The following is a 15,953-nucleotide window of genomic DNA, read 5'->3' as shown; positions in this document are numbered from 1 at the left end:
GGTATCTGTGTTCATAAAGTGTATTTAATAAGACTTTCTGAAACAGGGCTTAACAGTGTTAGAATTTGGACTCACAGTTGGCTTCTTTCTTCAATAGACTCTATGATGAAGGAATAAAAAATGAGCATAGAACTTGACCGAGTTAGAAGGCATATGTGATAAATTTGATTGAACCCTTGAGGCTCCAAGTTTAGGTATGTCTGCGCTGGGGACAGTGAGAGTTTGCATTCATATCCAGCTTTATTGCATGGTGGTCACAGAAGATGGCCTGTATAATTTTTGTTTTTAGAGCACTGAGATTTTCTTATTACCTGTCTTATGAATAGTGAGTGTATTATTTATGGGTAGGATTCTAATACATGTTTTTATCATTTAAAAATTTTAATGTTTAAATAGGTAATATACTTGTGGTTCAGCATTCAAATGGTACCTAAGGGCATATAGAGTGAAAAGTCTCATCTCTGTCCTCTAACCAACTAGTTCTGTTTCCCAAAAGCACTTAATGTTATGAGTTTTTCCTGTATCCTTCTAAGGCTCCTCTGTCCATGGGATTCTCCGGGCAAGAACACTGGAGTGGGTAGCCATTCCCTTCTCCAGGGGATCTTCCCAACCCAGAGATCAAACCCAGGTCACCTGTATTGCAGGCAAATTCTTTACTGTCTAAGCCATGCTACTAGTATCAGTATTTTATTACATTGTTGGCCTTTTTTTCTTATTGATTTGTAAGAACTCAGAGAAATAAAGCATCTGTGATAAGAATTTCAAATATTATCTCCGATTTTTCACTTGTCTTTTGGCTTTGCTTAGAAGGGCTTCCCTGTTGGCTCAGTTGGTAAAGAGTCTGCCTGCAATGTGAGAAAGCTGTGTTCTATCCCTGGGTCGGGAAGATCCCCTGGAGGAGGGCATGGCAACCCACTCCAGTATTTTTGCCTGGAGAATTCTATGGACAGAGGAGCCTGGTATGCTACAGTCCTTGGGGTCACAAAGAGTCAGACACAACTGAGTGACTAACAGAATGGATTTGCCTAAGCATTCCCTGGTGGTCCAGTGATTAGGACTCTGTGCTTTAACTGCTGAGGGTGCAGGTTCAAACCCTGGTCAGGGAACTAAGGTCCCACAGGCCAAATGGGAATACAGAAGACTGGTTACAGCTCAGTAAGGACTCATTTAAAGTAAAAGAACTCAATTAAAAAAGAATGGATTTGCCAGGCAGAGATAACTTTTTAATTCAAATTTATTTATTATTTGTATGACTTCGGTTCTGCATCACTCCCTGAAAGCCTTTCCAAACTTCAAAATTACATTAAAAAGTCTATCACTGATCTCCAAGTAACATGTAAATATTTATCTCTGTGGGATATATTCTCATACAAAGTGTGAGACACAGATCCAACATTACATTTTTTTCAGATTGCTACCACTATTCTATTTATAGAATTTATAATATAAAAAGTATATGTTATATTCATATACAGTTTATCTATAATCCATAGTATATTATATAGTTTGTTAATAGTATTCATATTCCTTATATTTAATTTAGTTTTTGGTCTGCTTGATATGTCCAATAACTAAGAGGTATGTTAGTCTTATACTGCTACTGTCTATATGTCAATTTCTCCTGATATTTCTTGGATGGTTAATTTTACATGTTAACTTGTCAGGCTATGGTGCACATCTGTCTGGTCAAGCACTAGTCTAGATATAGCTGTAAGGTATTTGTGGATGGGATTAACATTAGTAGTCAGCTGACTTTGACTAAAGCAATTTACCTCCATTATGTGGGTGGGCCACTTCCAATCAGCTGAAGGCCTTAAGAGCAAAGACTGAGGTTTCCCAGAGAAGCAGCAATTTTGTCACAAGACTACAACACAGAAACTCTGACTGAATTTTCAGGCTGCTGGCCTTCCCTGTAGATCTTGGGATGTAGCCTGCAGCATCGACTCTTACTTGAGTTTCTAGCCTGTTGGCCCTCCCCTACAGATATACAGACCTTGGACTTGCCAGTCCCCATGATAACAAGAGCAAATTCCTTCAAATAAATCTCTCTCTATTGTGTTGTTTGTCTGGAGAACCTTGACTAATACAATTTTGATTATATATTTTGATAGAATGATATTCTGGCATTGAACATCAACACAATGAGAATTCTATTTGTACCCTTTTACCAATATAAAGCTCTCTTTGCCTCATTAATGCTTTTTATCTTGATTCAGTAACATTGCCAACTCCTCTCCCTCTCATTTATTTTTAGTCTGTATTTGTCGAATATATCTTTGCCTATTTTTTACTTTGTAGCAAACTACATCATTTAAAATTTTTTATTTTAATTATTATTTATTTACTTTTTGTTTAAATTTTTAAAAAAATTTCTTTATTGGAGTATAATTGTTTTATGACTATGTCATTTTTAAAATACTGTCTTTTGTAACTAGATTATACTTAAATTTCTTCTATTCAGGAAGTCTTTTAATAGAGGGTTTACATTTTAAAATCCTGAAAACTTTCATTTTATGCCATTTTGTTCTGTGACATTTATTAACATTCTTGAGCCATTTTCTTTATTTTCAGTTTTGTTTTTATCTTCTCCATTGTTTTAGAAAGCATTTTATTCTATTAGTTGAAAGCAGTTACCTGGAGGAAGGGGCAACTTGTACTTTTTACTATACCTTTCTATTTGCTGAGTTGATATAGTATATATATTATGTGGCATGGATGTTTAAGTTTTTCAAAAGCTTTTCTAAACTTATTTTTATCTAATTGCTGGGTTCAGAGTGAAATAGCATGTTTTGAATCATGCTTTTGAGATACAGAATTTAGTACATTTGATCTTTACCTCCTTCTACAATCTAACTCATTGAAATGTTAATGCAGGTTTTAAGATTCACATAGTTTTTTCTTATTTAAAAAGTTCAGAACACAATTTGAGAAAACATAGTGAGATTTATATGATGCAGTTATTTGGATGCACTTCTATTTTGGCTTGACAAGGCTCCCTTCCATGACTTCTCCATCCTTGAGCGTTTTTTAAAAAATTATTTATTGATTGATTGATTTTTGGCTGCACTGGGTCTTCATTGCTGCAAGGGCTTTTCTCTAGTTCTGGGGAGCAGGGGCTGCTCTCTAGTTGCGACTCACAGACTTCTCATTGCAGTGGCTTCTCGTGGTGTGGAGCATGAGCTCCAGTGCGTGTGAGCTTCAATAGTTGTGGCCCAAGGACTTAATTGCCCCCAAGGAATGCAGAATCTTCCGAGACTAGAGATCAAAATCATGTCTCCTGCATTGGCAGGCAGATAATTTTTTTTTTTTTGGATTATATTCATCTTTATTCCAATGCAGTAGTAAAATTACAATATTTAAGATTTTTTTCCCCACAAAGGCAAAAGTGCCCAAAGCCTGCAAAAATCATAAGGCAACCCTGGTCCTGTAGTCCACTTCCCTGGATGTGAACTCTATCAGGCCCTCATTCTTAAGTCAATCTACAGAATTTTGACACCTCACCTAGATGCATCCCTCATGCCAGTGCATTTCCTGGGCTCTTCAGGCATATATTTTTAAAATTAATTAATTTTTTATTGAAGGATAATTGCTTTACAGAATTTTTCTGTTTTCTGTCAAACCTCAACATGAATCAGCCATAGGTATACACATATTCCCTCCCTTTTGAAACTCCCTCCCATCTCCCTCCCCATCCTACCCCTCCAGGCTGACACAGAGCCCCTGTTTGAGTTTCCTGAGCCATACAGCAAATTCCCCTTGGCTATCTATTTTACATACGGTAATGTAAATTTCCATGTTACTCTTTCCATACATCTCACCCTCTCCTCCCCTCCCCCCATGTCCATAAGTCTATTCTCTATGTCTGTTTCTCCATTGCTGCCCTGTAAATAAATTCTTCGGTACCATTTTTCTAGATTCCATATATATGTGTTAGAATATGATATTTATCTTCCTCTTTCTGACTTACTTCACTCTGTATAATAGATTGTAGGTTCATCCACCTCATTAGAACTGACTCGAATGTGTTCCTTTTTATGGTTGAGTAATATTTCCATTGTATATATGTACCACAACATCTTTATCCATTCATCTGTTGATGGACATCTAGGTTGCTTCCATGTTCTGGCTATTGCAAATAGTGCTGCAATGAATAATGGGATACATGTGTCTTTTTAAATTTTGGTTTCCTCAGGGTATATGCTTGGGAGTGGGATTGCTGGGTCATATGGTGGTTTTGTTCTGGTTTTTTTAAGGAATCTCCATACAGTCTTCCATAGTGGCTGTATCAATTTATATTCCCACCAACAGTGCAAGAGCATTCCCTTTTCTCCACATCCTCTCCAGCATTTATTGTTTCTATACTTTTTGATGATGGCTGTTCTGACCGGTGTGAGGTGATATCTCAATGTAGTTTTGATTTGCATTCCTTTAATAATGAGCGATGTTGAGCATCTTTTCACGTGTTTGTTAGCCATCTGTATGTCTTCTTTGGAGACATGTCTGTATAGGTCTTTTCCCCACTTTTTGTTTGGGTTGTTTGTTTTTCTGGTATTGAGTTGTATGAGCTGCTTGTATATTTTGGAAATTAATCCTTTGTCAGTTGTCTCATTTGCTATTATTTTCTCCCATTCTGAGGGTTGTCTTTTCACCTCGCTTATAGTTTCCTTTGCTGTGCAAAAGCTTTTAAGTTTAATCAGTTCCCACTTGTTTACTTCTGTTTTTATTTCTGTTACTCTAGGAGGTGGGTCATAGAGGGTCTTGTTTTGATTCATGTCATCGAGTGTTCTACCTATGTTTTCCTCTAAGAGCTTTATAGTTTCTGGTCTTACATTTAGGTCTTTAATCCATTTTGAGTTTATCTTTGTGTATGGTGTTAAGAAGTGTTCTAATTTCATTCTTTTACATGTAGCTGTCCAGTTTTCCCAGCACCATTTATTGAAGAGGCTGTCTTTGCCCCACTGTATATTCTTGCCTCCTTTGTCAAAAATAAGGTACCCACAGGGGCATGGGTTTATCTCTGGGCTTTCTATCTTGTTCCATTGGTCTATGTTTCTGTTTTTGTGCCATTACCATACTGTCTTGATGACTGTAGCTTTGCAGTATAATCTGAAGTCAGGAAGGTTGAATCCTCCAGCTCCATTCTTCTTTCTCAAGACTGCTTTGGTTATTCAGGGTCTTTTGTGTTTCCATATGAATTGTGAAATTTTTTTGTTCTAGTTCTGTGAAAAATGCCATTGGTAATTTGGTAGGGATTGCATTGAATCTGTAGATTGCATTTGGTAGTATAGTCATTTTCACAATATTGATTCTTCCTACCCAGGAACATGGAATATCTCTCCATCTGTTTATGTCATCTTTGATTTCTTTTATTAGTGTCATATAATTTTCTGTGTTGAATTTTTTTTGTCTCCTTAGGTAAGTTTATTCCTAGATATTTAATTCTTTTTGTTGCAGTGATGAATGGGATTGATTCCTTAATTGCTCTGATTTTTCATTGTTAGTATATAGACATGCAAGTGATTTCTGTGTAATGATTTTGTATCCTGCAACTTTGCTAAATTCACTGATCAGCTCTAATAATTTTCTGATACTATTTTTAGGGTTTTCTATGTACAGTATCATGTCACCTGAAAACAGTGGGAACTTTACTTCTTTTCCAATCTGGATTCTTTTTATTTCTTTTACTTCTCTGATTGCTGTAGCTAGGACTTCCAGAACTATGTTGAATAATAGTGGTGAAAGTGGACACCCTTGTCTTGTTCCTGATCTTAGGGGGAATGCTTTCAGTTTTTCACCACTGAGAATAATGTTTGTTGTAGGCTTATCATATATGGCCTTTACTATGTTAAGGTGGATTCCTTCTATGCTGGCAGGCATATTCTTAACTGCTGCACCACCAGGGAAGTCTGAGCTTTTTATTTTATTTTTTAAATTTCATCTCTTTGTTGGTTGAAAAATATTGTAAACCTATTTTTTTCAAGAAGGTGATCTATTTTATGATCCCTTAGATGGCAGAGAAGCAACTTCCCGGGTGGTGCCATTCCTGCTAATATAAGAGACATAGGTTTGATACCTGGGTTGGGAAGCTCCCCTGGAGGAGGGCATGGAAATTCACTCCAGTATTCTTGTCTGGAAAATTCCATGGACAGAAGAGCCTGGAAGGCTACAGTCCATGGGACCACAAAGAGCCATACACGACTGAGTGAGTGCATGTACACACACACACACAACTAGCAGAGAGTGTTTTTCTGACATCTTTACACCTGAAAAGCAACTCAGATGAATACTACTCTAGATATGAGAAGTCAGATAGACTGACATTTGTTTCTATCTGGGCAATATGATCTCATTTTTTTGCTTGAACAATTATAGATACTTTAATATTGTAGATTAAAACATTTGCCATGATGTGTCCAATTGTGAGTCCTCTTTTACTGACTTTGCTTGGAATATAGCAGGCTCTTTCAATCAACATACATTGTGCTTTAACAGAGAAAATTTCTGCTTTTATTTTTTATTATGTCACTTCCATTTGCCTTTGCTTTTCTTTTAAGAACTCAAATTAACCATAAGTTGGTTCTCCATTTTCTCCATTCTTTCTCCACAGCTATCTTTGTTCTTTCACTGTTTTCATCTCTTTTTCCACTCCATTCTATATCTTAGCATCAGCTTAGTTCTTGACACCAATTTCTGTTTTCTGCTGGATGAATTATCATTGTTACTGTCTCCAGTGTGTACTTTAATTTTGTTCCTGCTTGTCTTAGAGTACTTGCTCATTTTCCTTACCCTATTCATTTCAGTTTTCATTTCATCTTGTTAGATTTTCATATCAGTCCCACCTCTTCATTTTTTTTTGTTTCTATTTTGTGGAAACTTTAAGGATGGTAACAGGTTTCTAAAATTTTCTCCTGGATCATCCTGGTGAGGAAGAGTTCTCATTTTGTCCTGTTTTTTCCAGATGCTGTGTACTTCCTCTAGCTCTGGGTTGATTATTCTCATTATCTTCAAATAAGACAAGGCTTTCTGTCGGCTCAATATCCATCTACAAGTGACTGAGATGTTTACCTTGGAACCTACCATATGTCTATGGAAGCAGTGGCAGGATCTCCATCTCAAGTCTGTAGCTAGAAGGCACACTGATGTCCATGCAGTCTGACTTTACCTTTTTTATCTCTTCTTTACTAATGTGATACACAGCACAGTACACTTCCCAGCACAGACTTCTCTTGGGAACCTTTAAGATGCTGGCCTTTCCTTAAAGTTTTGAGCTGGATAGGCTACATAACCTGCAGGAAAATTACATGCAAAATGAAAATGTTGGGCTCCTTGTTCAAATATTAAGAATTTCAAGGCAGTGACAACAGAGCATTAAACAAATACGAGGCCCTTCTTATCATGACAGGGCCCTGTGCAGCTGTATAGGTTGCACACTCATGAAGCTGCCCATGGTTATGGGAACTGCACTTTCTTAAATATAAGTCTCCTCCCTTTTCCTCCCAATCTCCCTGCTGTTTCCCTGCCTGCTTGTTTTGTTGATCTGCCTAAATAGGAAATAGAGGGGTCTAGAGGATACAGAGTGGAGGTGGGGGTGAGGATCAGATTTCTGGTGAGCACACTTGAAAGGTTAAGAAATTGACATCTTATGTTGATTTAGACACCAACTCTAAGTTGGGAGGCAGATGGTGGGTCATCAGGGGATAGAGTATGGGCCTTAAATAAGTGGCTTACTACCTTTTTCACTTAGTGTGTTTGAGGAAATGAAGCCAAGGTAATTCATGAGTGGGATTTTCTTAATCCTGCCATTCAGGGCCATCTGCCTCATAATTGACATCAGTTTCACCCAGATCCAAACCTTAGGTTACCTGTCAGTTTTAGTCTTTGATACTGTGAAATCTTCTTTTTTTCTAGATTTGAGGGAATGTTTGGAGAAGTTAGGCCAGGATATATTTGGGGGCAAAGGGCAATGTATCATTTTGAATTGAATGTGTGCATGGAACCATGTAGATAGGTCAGGGGTTAGCAAACTTTTTTATGTGGGACTAGGTAGTAAATATTGTAAATTTTGCAGGTCAAGGGGCAAAATTAAAGATATTCTGTAGATACTAATATAATGAAACAAATTTCAACAAATATTTTATCGATGATGCTTACAATGTAATAGTAATAACTGAGTGCAGTTTTTGGTAATACATGTCTACTAATTAGAAGAATAGGAGTCTTTGTTTTTGGAATACATTTTCCTTAATTAGGGTTCAAAATTAGTATTCCCTATCATCAGATTAGTTTGCAAATGTTCATCTGTTAAAGCTGATCTGTAATGGGATTTTATGTATTTCATTTTTGAAAATGTCTTTCCATGTTCTGGAAAAAAAAAATGCACTGCCAAACAATGACATCAATCCACGAGCATATGATTTTGAGTATATTCATTGCATAGAAGGCATTTAGAGAATTCTATTAGATTCTTCTCTTGATATTTGTATTTTAGTATGTTATTACATTACAGATTAATCATTTTTAACTGATGGTTAGGTAGAAACTCCTCAATTGCACAGTTAAATTAATTTTGAAATATAGAAATTTCCTTTGCATTTGCATTGAGGTCTAAAAAATGCTGCTTGGAACTGCAGTTTGAGCTTGGAAAATATATCTACTGCAAATTTCTATAGGAATGGATAATATGTTTCTTATTTTAACTTTTGATAGCATGGAAATGTATAAAGTAGCTTGACATTACTTGGAATTCAGACAACGCTACTCATCATCAAAATGATTGTACTAAAGTCTAAGTTTCATGTATAAGTGTTGTTTTACCTTGTAATTGGTGAAATTCATTAAGATATATTATCAAGTCTCCCACAAAAGCTAATTTCCAAAGCCATTCATAGCTTGATTACAGAGGCTAAAGGCTGTTCTTCTTATTCAATAATTCTTAGTTTTGCTCTTGAGCTGAAAAGAATCACAATCAAACAGTAAGAACTGCTGTGTGGTAGAAGTCAGGATATTCAGTTTCTACTTCTGATAAAAATTCACAGAATTGATGATGGTTAAAGCCATAAGAATGAATGAAGTTACCATTGCTACTACTGGTTCAATAACACATGATAAGTTCAAATATTACCACAAACTAATTTCTGATGAATAATACAATAAATAGCCACAGGGTTTAAACACCTTACATTTTCATAAGCTTTGTTGTTTGTTCAAATAAGCATTTTTCTACTTTATACATATTTTTACTACTATCACTTGTAACACATCTTAGCAGGTTCCTCTTCATGTTATATAGCATCAGTTTGTTTTCAGTTTCTTTAAAAATATTTTCCCTTGTAATTGTTCCATTCAGACTAGTCACAGAAGTTAATTCTTCAGTTATTTCAAACAAGGCCTTGACTCTTCAAATGAACAACTGAGTAGTATCAGTATTACCTGTTAACTCATAAAGAGTGAAGGAAAACCATTCAGTAATTGCTTTGTTTTTAAACTGATTATTGACACTGCTCTCAATGTCTTCAACTCTTTAAGCAACTGTTCTAGCTCAAAGTCTAATAGTCTTGCTTTGCTTATTTGGCTAAGAAATGAGCCACTCAGAAATTACTTTGGTTGAAGCTTCATATTCATTTTTGTATTTTTCTGAAGAAACTCTGCTATGATGAAATATTCCACTTTAAATTCTCTAACTGTTCTCACTGTTGCTTTCCTGTCAGTTGGGAATATTGTGATGAATGTAGTCTGATAATATTGACATATATTATATTATTTCAGTAAAACTATACTTATTGCATGGTAACAAAATAGTCCACACACCACTGTGCCTTATAAGCATATGAAGTCCTTTTTCTCTGTTTTCTGGTTTTGACTTATAGGTATGTACTGGTAATAAAAAAAAAGTAATGGTGTTACATGTGTGGTACTTGAAACACTGCCAACTTGAAACACAGCATCATTGTGATTTGCAAGGCACAAAGCAGCAATCTGTAAGATGAGACACATTCTCTACCGCAACAATTCAACTCTATGTTGCTTTGTGAAAGTGGCCATAGATGACATATAAATGAATGAGCATGAATGTGTACCAATAAAACTTTATTTATACACACCCAAATTTGAATTTCATGTAAGTTTAATGTGTGATGAAATGGCTGTACAAATATAGGTGGTGTGCTGGATTTGATCTGTAGGTTACGGTTTTCTGATCCCTGGTCTAGCCAGATAGTCAATATTCTTTGACAAACTTCCATAGTGGCACAGTGGATAAGAACCTGCCTGCCAATGCAGGGGACACGGGTTCAATCCCTGGTTCAGGAAGATTCCACATGCCTTGGAGCAACTAAGCCCACAAATTATAACTACTGAGCCTGCAAGCTGCAACTACTGAGGCCCGGGTGCCTAGAGTCTGTGCTCCACAAGAGAAATCACTGCAATGAGAAGCCTGTGCACCAGGTCAAAGAACAGCCCCCGCTTGCTAGAACTAGAGGAAGCCTGAGCACAGCAACAAAGACCCAGTGCAACGAAAAATAAACAAATAAAATGCTTTAAGAATATATTCTTTGAGCTTGGTGCCAGCTACCGAGCCCAGGTGAAAGGAAATCTGTTCAAAGCAGTATCACTGACACCAGTAGCAACCCTACTATTTCTGTGCCTAAAACACAATAACCATTGGTATGGTTCTTTAGGTAAGCCTTACTAGGCTCTTCATGGTTCTGCCTAATTTTCCAACTTCCACTTCCAATTCTTTCCTTCCCCTTTTGTTCGCAGCCATACTCAACTTCTTGAATTCACCAGAACTCTCAAGTTCTTAGGCTTCTGTGCTTTGGCAGATCTGTTGCAGCTTCTGTTGGGAAGACACTCACTACTGTAACCATCCTCCAGCCCCCAACAGTTCATCTTTTATTCTCCAGGTGCTTTATCTGGTACTTCTAGGTTGATAAAGATGCCTCTTCTATGAGCATCCACAGAAATTTGGGTAAAGTTCATAGCATTCATCACTATTTTATAGGATAAAATTTATTTATATAACTCTCCAAGTTAAGAAAGAGTTCAGGACATGGACTGTATCAGCTTGGAAAGTTTTCAACCATTATTTCTTTGCATACTTTTTGGGCCTTGATATATTTCTCCTCTCCTTCTTGGACTCTGATAACACAGATGTTAGATCCTTTGTTACCATCCCATAGGTCTCAGAGGCTCTACTGTTTTTCCTATCTATTTTCTCTCGGTTGTTCAAATTGGGTGATTTCTGTTGCTCTGTCTTGAAGTTCTCTGATCCTTTCCTCTGTCCCCTCCATTCTGATGATGAACCCATACATTGTTTTAAATTATGGTTATTATATTTTTCAGTTCTAAAATTTCTATTTGGTTCTTCTTTGTATTTTCTATTTCTTTGCTAACACTTCCTATTTCTCTGCTAAGGCTTTCTAGTTTTTCATTTGTTTGGAATGGATTCATAATTGCTCATTGAAACATTTTTTATGATTGCTTTAAAATCCTTGTCAGAGAACATGAACATCTGATTCACGTTATTGTTCACATCTGTTGATTGTCTTGTCTAATTAATGTTGGGTTATCCTAGTTCTTCATATGAGTGATTTTTCATTGAAACCTGGACATTGTGGGTATTATGAAACTCTGGCTCTCATCTAAATATTCTTTTTTAGCAGGTCTCTTCTGATATCACTCTGTTGGGGAAGGGAAAGCACTGCCTTGTTACCACCAGGAATAGAAGTCCAGGTTCCCCACTCAAACTTGATTAACACTGACGGAAGTGGAGGGTCTCCTTGTTACTACTGGGTGTGAACTGAAGTTCTGGCTCCCCCCTAGGCCTCCACTGAGACCACCATATCTGAAGGTGCACACATGTGAGAGCTCAGTCATTTAGTCATGTCCAACTCTTTGCCACCCCATGGACTGCAGCTTGCCAGGTTCCTCTGTCCATGGGATTCTCCAGGCAAGAATACTGGAGAGGGTTACCATTTCCTCCTCCAGGGGATCTTCCCAACCCAGGGATGGAATCCGCATCTCCTGCATTTGCAGGAGGATTCTTTACCACTGAGCCACCAGGGAAGCTTGTCTGGAGGTGTAGGTGCCTCGTTACTGTTCCCCACATTGCTTCCATAGGAGTGGTGGCCTTGTTAGCACTGGGCAGTGGTGACAGTTCTGACTCATCAGTAGGTCCTCAGCAAGGAAGGGAAGTGATGCCTCATTAATGCTGGGTGGGTATGGAAATCTAGGTTCCCCAGTGTAGTTGGTGGTGGTGGGGTAGGATTTGAGGTGCTTCTTTACAGATTGGCAAGGGTAGAAGTCTAGGCTTCTGGTGGGTGTGGGAGTCAAGGCTTCTTCTAGAAGTCCCAAAACTATTCTGACAACTGAAGTTTTTGTAACAGGTTAAAGTCTGTCTGTACTTGGCTCCCAATCTCTCCTCAACTCTAACCCTGTATTTGTTTTTGTCATCAGTATGTTTGGACATGAGTTGGATAATTTTTTTGATGCCAGTAAGTGTGGGAAGGGCTAAATTTATCTCTGATCCTGATTTAAAGGATAAGTATAGTTCTATTTACAAGATTAAATAAATCATGACTGTTATGTGACTTATTATTATCTGCATAGGTTATGTCGGAGAAGGCAATGGCAACCACTCCAGTACTCTTGCCTGGAAAATCCCATGGATGGAAGAGCCTGGTAGGCTGCAGTCCATGGGGTCGCTAGGAATTGGACACGACTGAGCGACTTCACTTTCACTTTTCACTTTCATGCATTGGAGAAGGAAATGGCAACCCACTTCAGTGTTCTTGCCTGGAGAATCCCAGGGACAGGGGAGCCTGGTGGGCTGCCGTCTATGGGGTTGCACAGACTCGGACATGACTGAAGAGACTTAGCAGCAGCAGCAGCATAGGTTATGTGGCACTGACATTATAAATGAACTACATATTCCTAAGTAGTTCAGGTTAAGAATTTAGTTGTTTAAAAGGAGTTAAATTTATTTTCTTATAATTGAGTGGGTTTTTCCTCTGACAGTAATTGATGGTACCTGCATAAGTATTAACACAATGCCGCTACAAATGATGTACTAACTAGTCCATAATCTGACTCAGCATAATACAAATTTTATATATTTTTAAAATATCGATTTATCTACATTATATATTAATCATATCAACTTAGTAAATTCAAATTATTCTCCCCAGCTTATAGTTTATTAAGTTATAACTATTAAATAAGAATCAGTACTAAGTGATATAAGGTTTAATTTCAGAATAAAGGAGAGATGTAATGTTCATTGGAAGGACTGATGTTGAAGCTGAAACTCCAATACTTTGGCCACCTGATGTGAAGAGCTGACTCATTTGAAAAGACTCTTCATTTGGAAAGATTGAAGGCAGGAGAAGGGGACGACAGAGGATGAGATGGTTGGATGGCATCACCGATTTGACGGAATTGCGTTTGGGTAAACTCTGGGAGTTGGTGATGGACAGGGAGGCCCGGCGTGCTGTGCTTCACGGGGTCACAAAAAGTCGGACACGACTGAGAGACTGAACTGAACTGAAACCCTCCCCAAAAAGTATATTAGGACTGCCTATGTGTTGGGCTTATAGGGGAAGTTGGGAGGGATAGGAGAAAGTGATTGGTAAACTGGTGATCAACATAGAACCCAGAATGTGAAAGCTAGAAAGGATTTTAGAAATTCGAAATTTCCTATTCTTTCAAGGTTTTTGAATGCATATGATGTATCTGGCACTTTACCTACCTTATGGCATTTAATCTTCAAAATAATGCTGTAAAGTGGCTCTATTTTCTCAGATGAGGGAACTGAAGCTCAAATTAGACTAACTTGTTGAAGGTCACCCAGCTATCAAGTGACAGACTTAGGATTTGAACCTAGATCTGCATGATTCCACAGTTCATGCTCCTTTGGTTCAATTGCTCTGCCTTCTATATGGGTTTTCAGAGCCACTTTTCATAGAAATTATTATTAAAAAATCATCTATCCTACTTCCCCATTTCTCTCTTCAGTGAAGGACCTAAACCTTAGAGGCTACATACCTATTGTACATATGATATAAACTATGCTAGACCGAAAACATTACGTAGTGATATAAGGACTGTGTTACTGTATAAAAAATATCTCATGCTTCATGATGGATGACACATATCTGTAACTGAACTAGACAAAGAGTTCTGGCTTAGAGGATAAGTAACTTTCCCAGGGACACATAGCCTGTGCAGAGAAATGATTTGCAGCCAGGCCTGCCTGACTTCGACCCCACCCACAGCATCTACTCCATGCAATTCTGCAGCTAATACCAAGTAATGATTATGTAGTGAAAAAGAAGGTTTTGAGGGGTTGGAGGTAGGCAGCCTCGTAATTCTTGGAAACAGCCTGAGTCAAGAACCACCAGCTCCCACAAGATTGTCAAACACTGGCAGAATTTCTATCTCTGCTTGTGCAAGTCTAAGTGTGTGTGTGTGTGTGTATGTGTGTGTGTGGTGGTGGTGCTGTGTGAGGGGAGATAGTGGTGTCAAAATCTCCCAGGCATTGAAGGTCATCTGTTGTGAGAAAGTTTACAATGAATGTATTAATTTAGCTGTAGAAAATACTCAGCCTTGTATACTCACTCATTCAAGTAAAATGGAAGGAATACTGTAAAGCATGGAAGAGGTGTTTTAGAAAAGGTGATTAAACATGAAGCATAATCCATATAAAACTATATTTTGTTAAGTCTAGTTACTGGTCTCAGGGAAACAATTTAAAACTGTGTTGGTGTGCAAAACCAGTTGGGATTTCCATAGCTTCTCACTGAATACTGCTAGGATTATTGAGTCAGCACTGAATTGTCTTCCTTATATTTTGAAATCCAACTAAATATACCTTGTTTATTGGTTACGTTATTGAAAATGGAGAGTCCATGTTTATGAAGGAAACCTTGTTTTCATCTGTCCATTAATTTTTTCCTATCCCTGAAGACTGGAGGTGTGCACTGTAACAGATCTGTTACATGAAACTTATCTTACTAAATTTATCTTTTGCAAAGAGTAACAGACCGTAGGCATGTTTTCTTTTCCCAATTATACTATGGATTGAAAGGCAGACTAGTGACTTTTATTTGCATCCGAGACACGGTCAGAAGAAGGTGTTACTGTGGTCTAGGGTTTTCTGGGCTCAAAGCTTCCCTGAGGATCTTAATTTTGTCTTCTCTCAGGCCTGTCTACAAGCAGTCCCAACTCTTCCCATGAAAGCCCCACTGAGATCACAGCAAAAGAAAGCAACATTCTGGAGATAACTGCTTAACAAATTTTCGTCACTGCTTTTTCTTATAATACTATAATGAACTACTGATAAAACACCGGTAGCATGGAAAATTTGGCTCCAAAGTGCTGCCAACAGACCTTTGGCGGTGGGGAGCCGTGGTCTGCGAGCCAGATCCCCGTGGGTGACTCTTCAATCCCTCTGGCCGGGGGTGAGGGGGCCTTTCCCCCTTCATTTGCAGCGCGAGCGAGGGGATCCGGGCCGGCAGCGCAGGCCTGGCCTAGGGCGGCGCCCGAGCCCCGGGGCACGGGGCCGGCAACTGCTCTCCGAGGGCGCTCCTCGCGGAGGCCATTACTTCCAGCAGTGCAAAAAGTATGCTTTCTTCGGAGGGCGGAGGTCAGGAGCCTTGCGCCGCCTCCTGGCGACGTGACCTTTAACAGACCCTCCAGGGCCCGGGACACGCGGAGCACAGGATGCCGGAGCCGCGGTCGGGGACCACCCCGGAGCTCCTGGGCAGCCAAAGGCCGTCCATGGCGTCCTAGCTCACTGCTCACGCCCGCCGCGGGCGATGACGGACCTCGCCCTTCCCCACCGTTCCCCTCCCCCTCCCGAGCCCGCCGCGGCTCGCGAGCTGACACAGTCCGAACCCTCCATTCTCTGCCCCACTATATTTAACTGGCACAACCTAACCCTATGCTCCCTCTCGGTG

The 15,953-nt window shown here is 38.7% G+C and overlaps 1 long non-coding RNA gene across 1 annotated transcript; it reads right to left on the bottom strand.

Annotated features, from left to right (window-relative positions):
- Nucleotides 1-3,278: 3,278 nt before the first annotated feature.
- LOC139181743 (uncharacterized) lies at nt 3,279-15,870 on the bottom strand. The gene is made up of 3 exons (XR_011565491.1): nt 15,385-15,870; nt 8,815-8,949; nt 3,279-7,286 (listed from the first exon to the last, which is right to left on the bottom strand). It is a non-coding gene; the product is annotated as an uncharacterized lncRNA (long non-coding RNA).
- Between the last annotated feature and the right edge of the window lie 83 nt (nt 15,871-15,953).

The sequence above is a fragment of the Bos indicus genome, chromosome X, assembly GCF_029378745.1.
Source record: "Bos indicus isolate NIAB-ARS_2022 breed Sahiwal x Tharparkar chromosome X, NIAB-ARS_B.indTharparkar_mat_pri_1.0, whole genome shotgun sequence".
Lineage (NCBI taxonomy): Eukaryota > Metazoa > Chordata > Mammalia > Artiodactyla > Bovidae > Bos > Bos indicus.
Note: the sequence above shows the minus strand (reverse complement) of the source record. Positions and strands in the feature narration are given on the sequence as shown.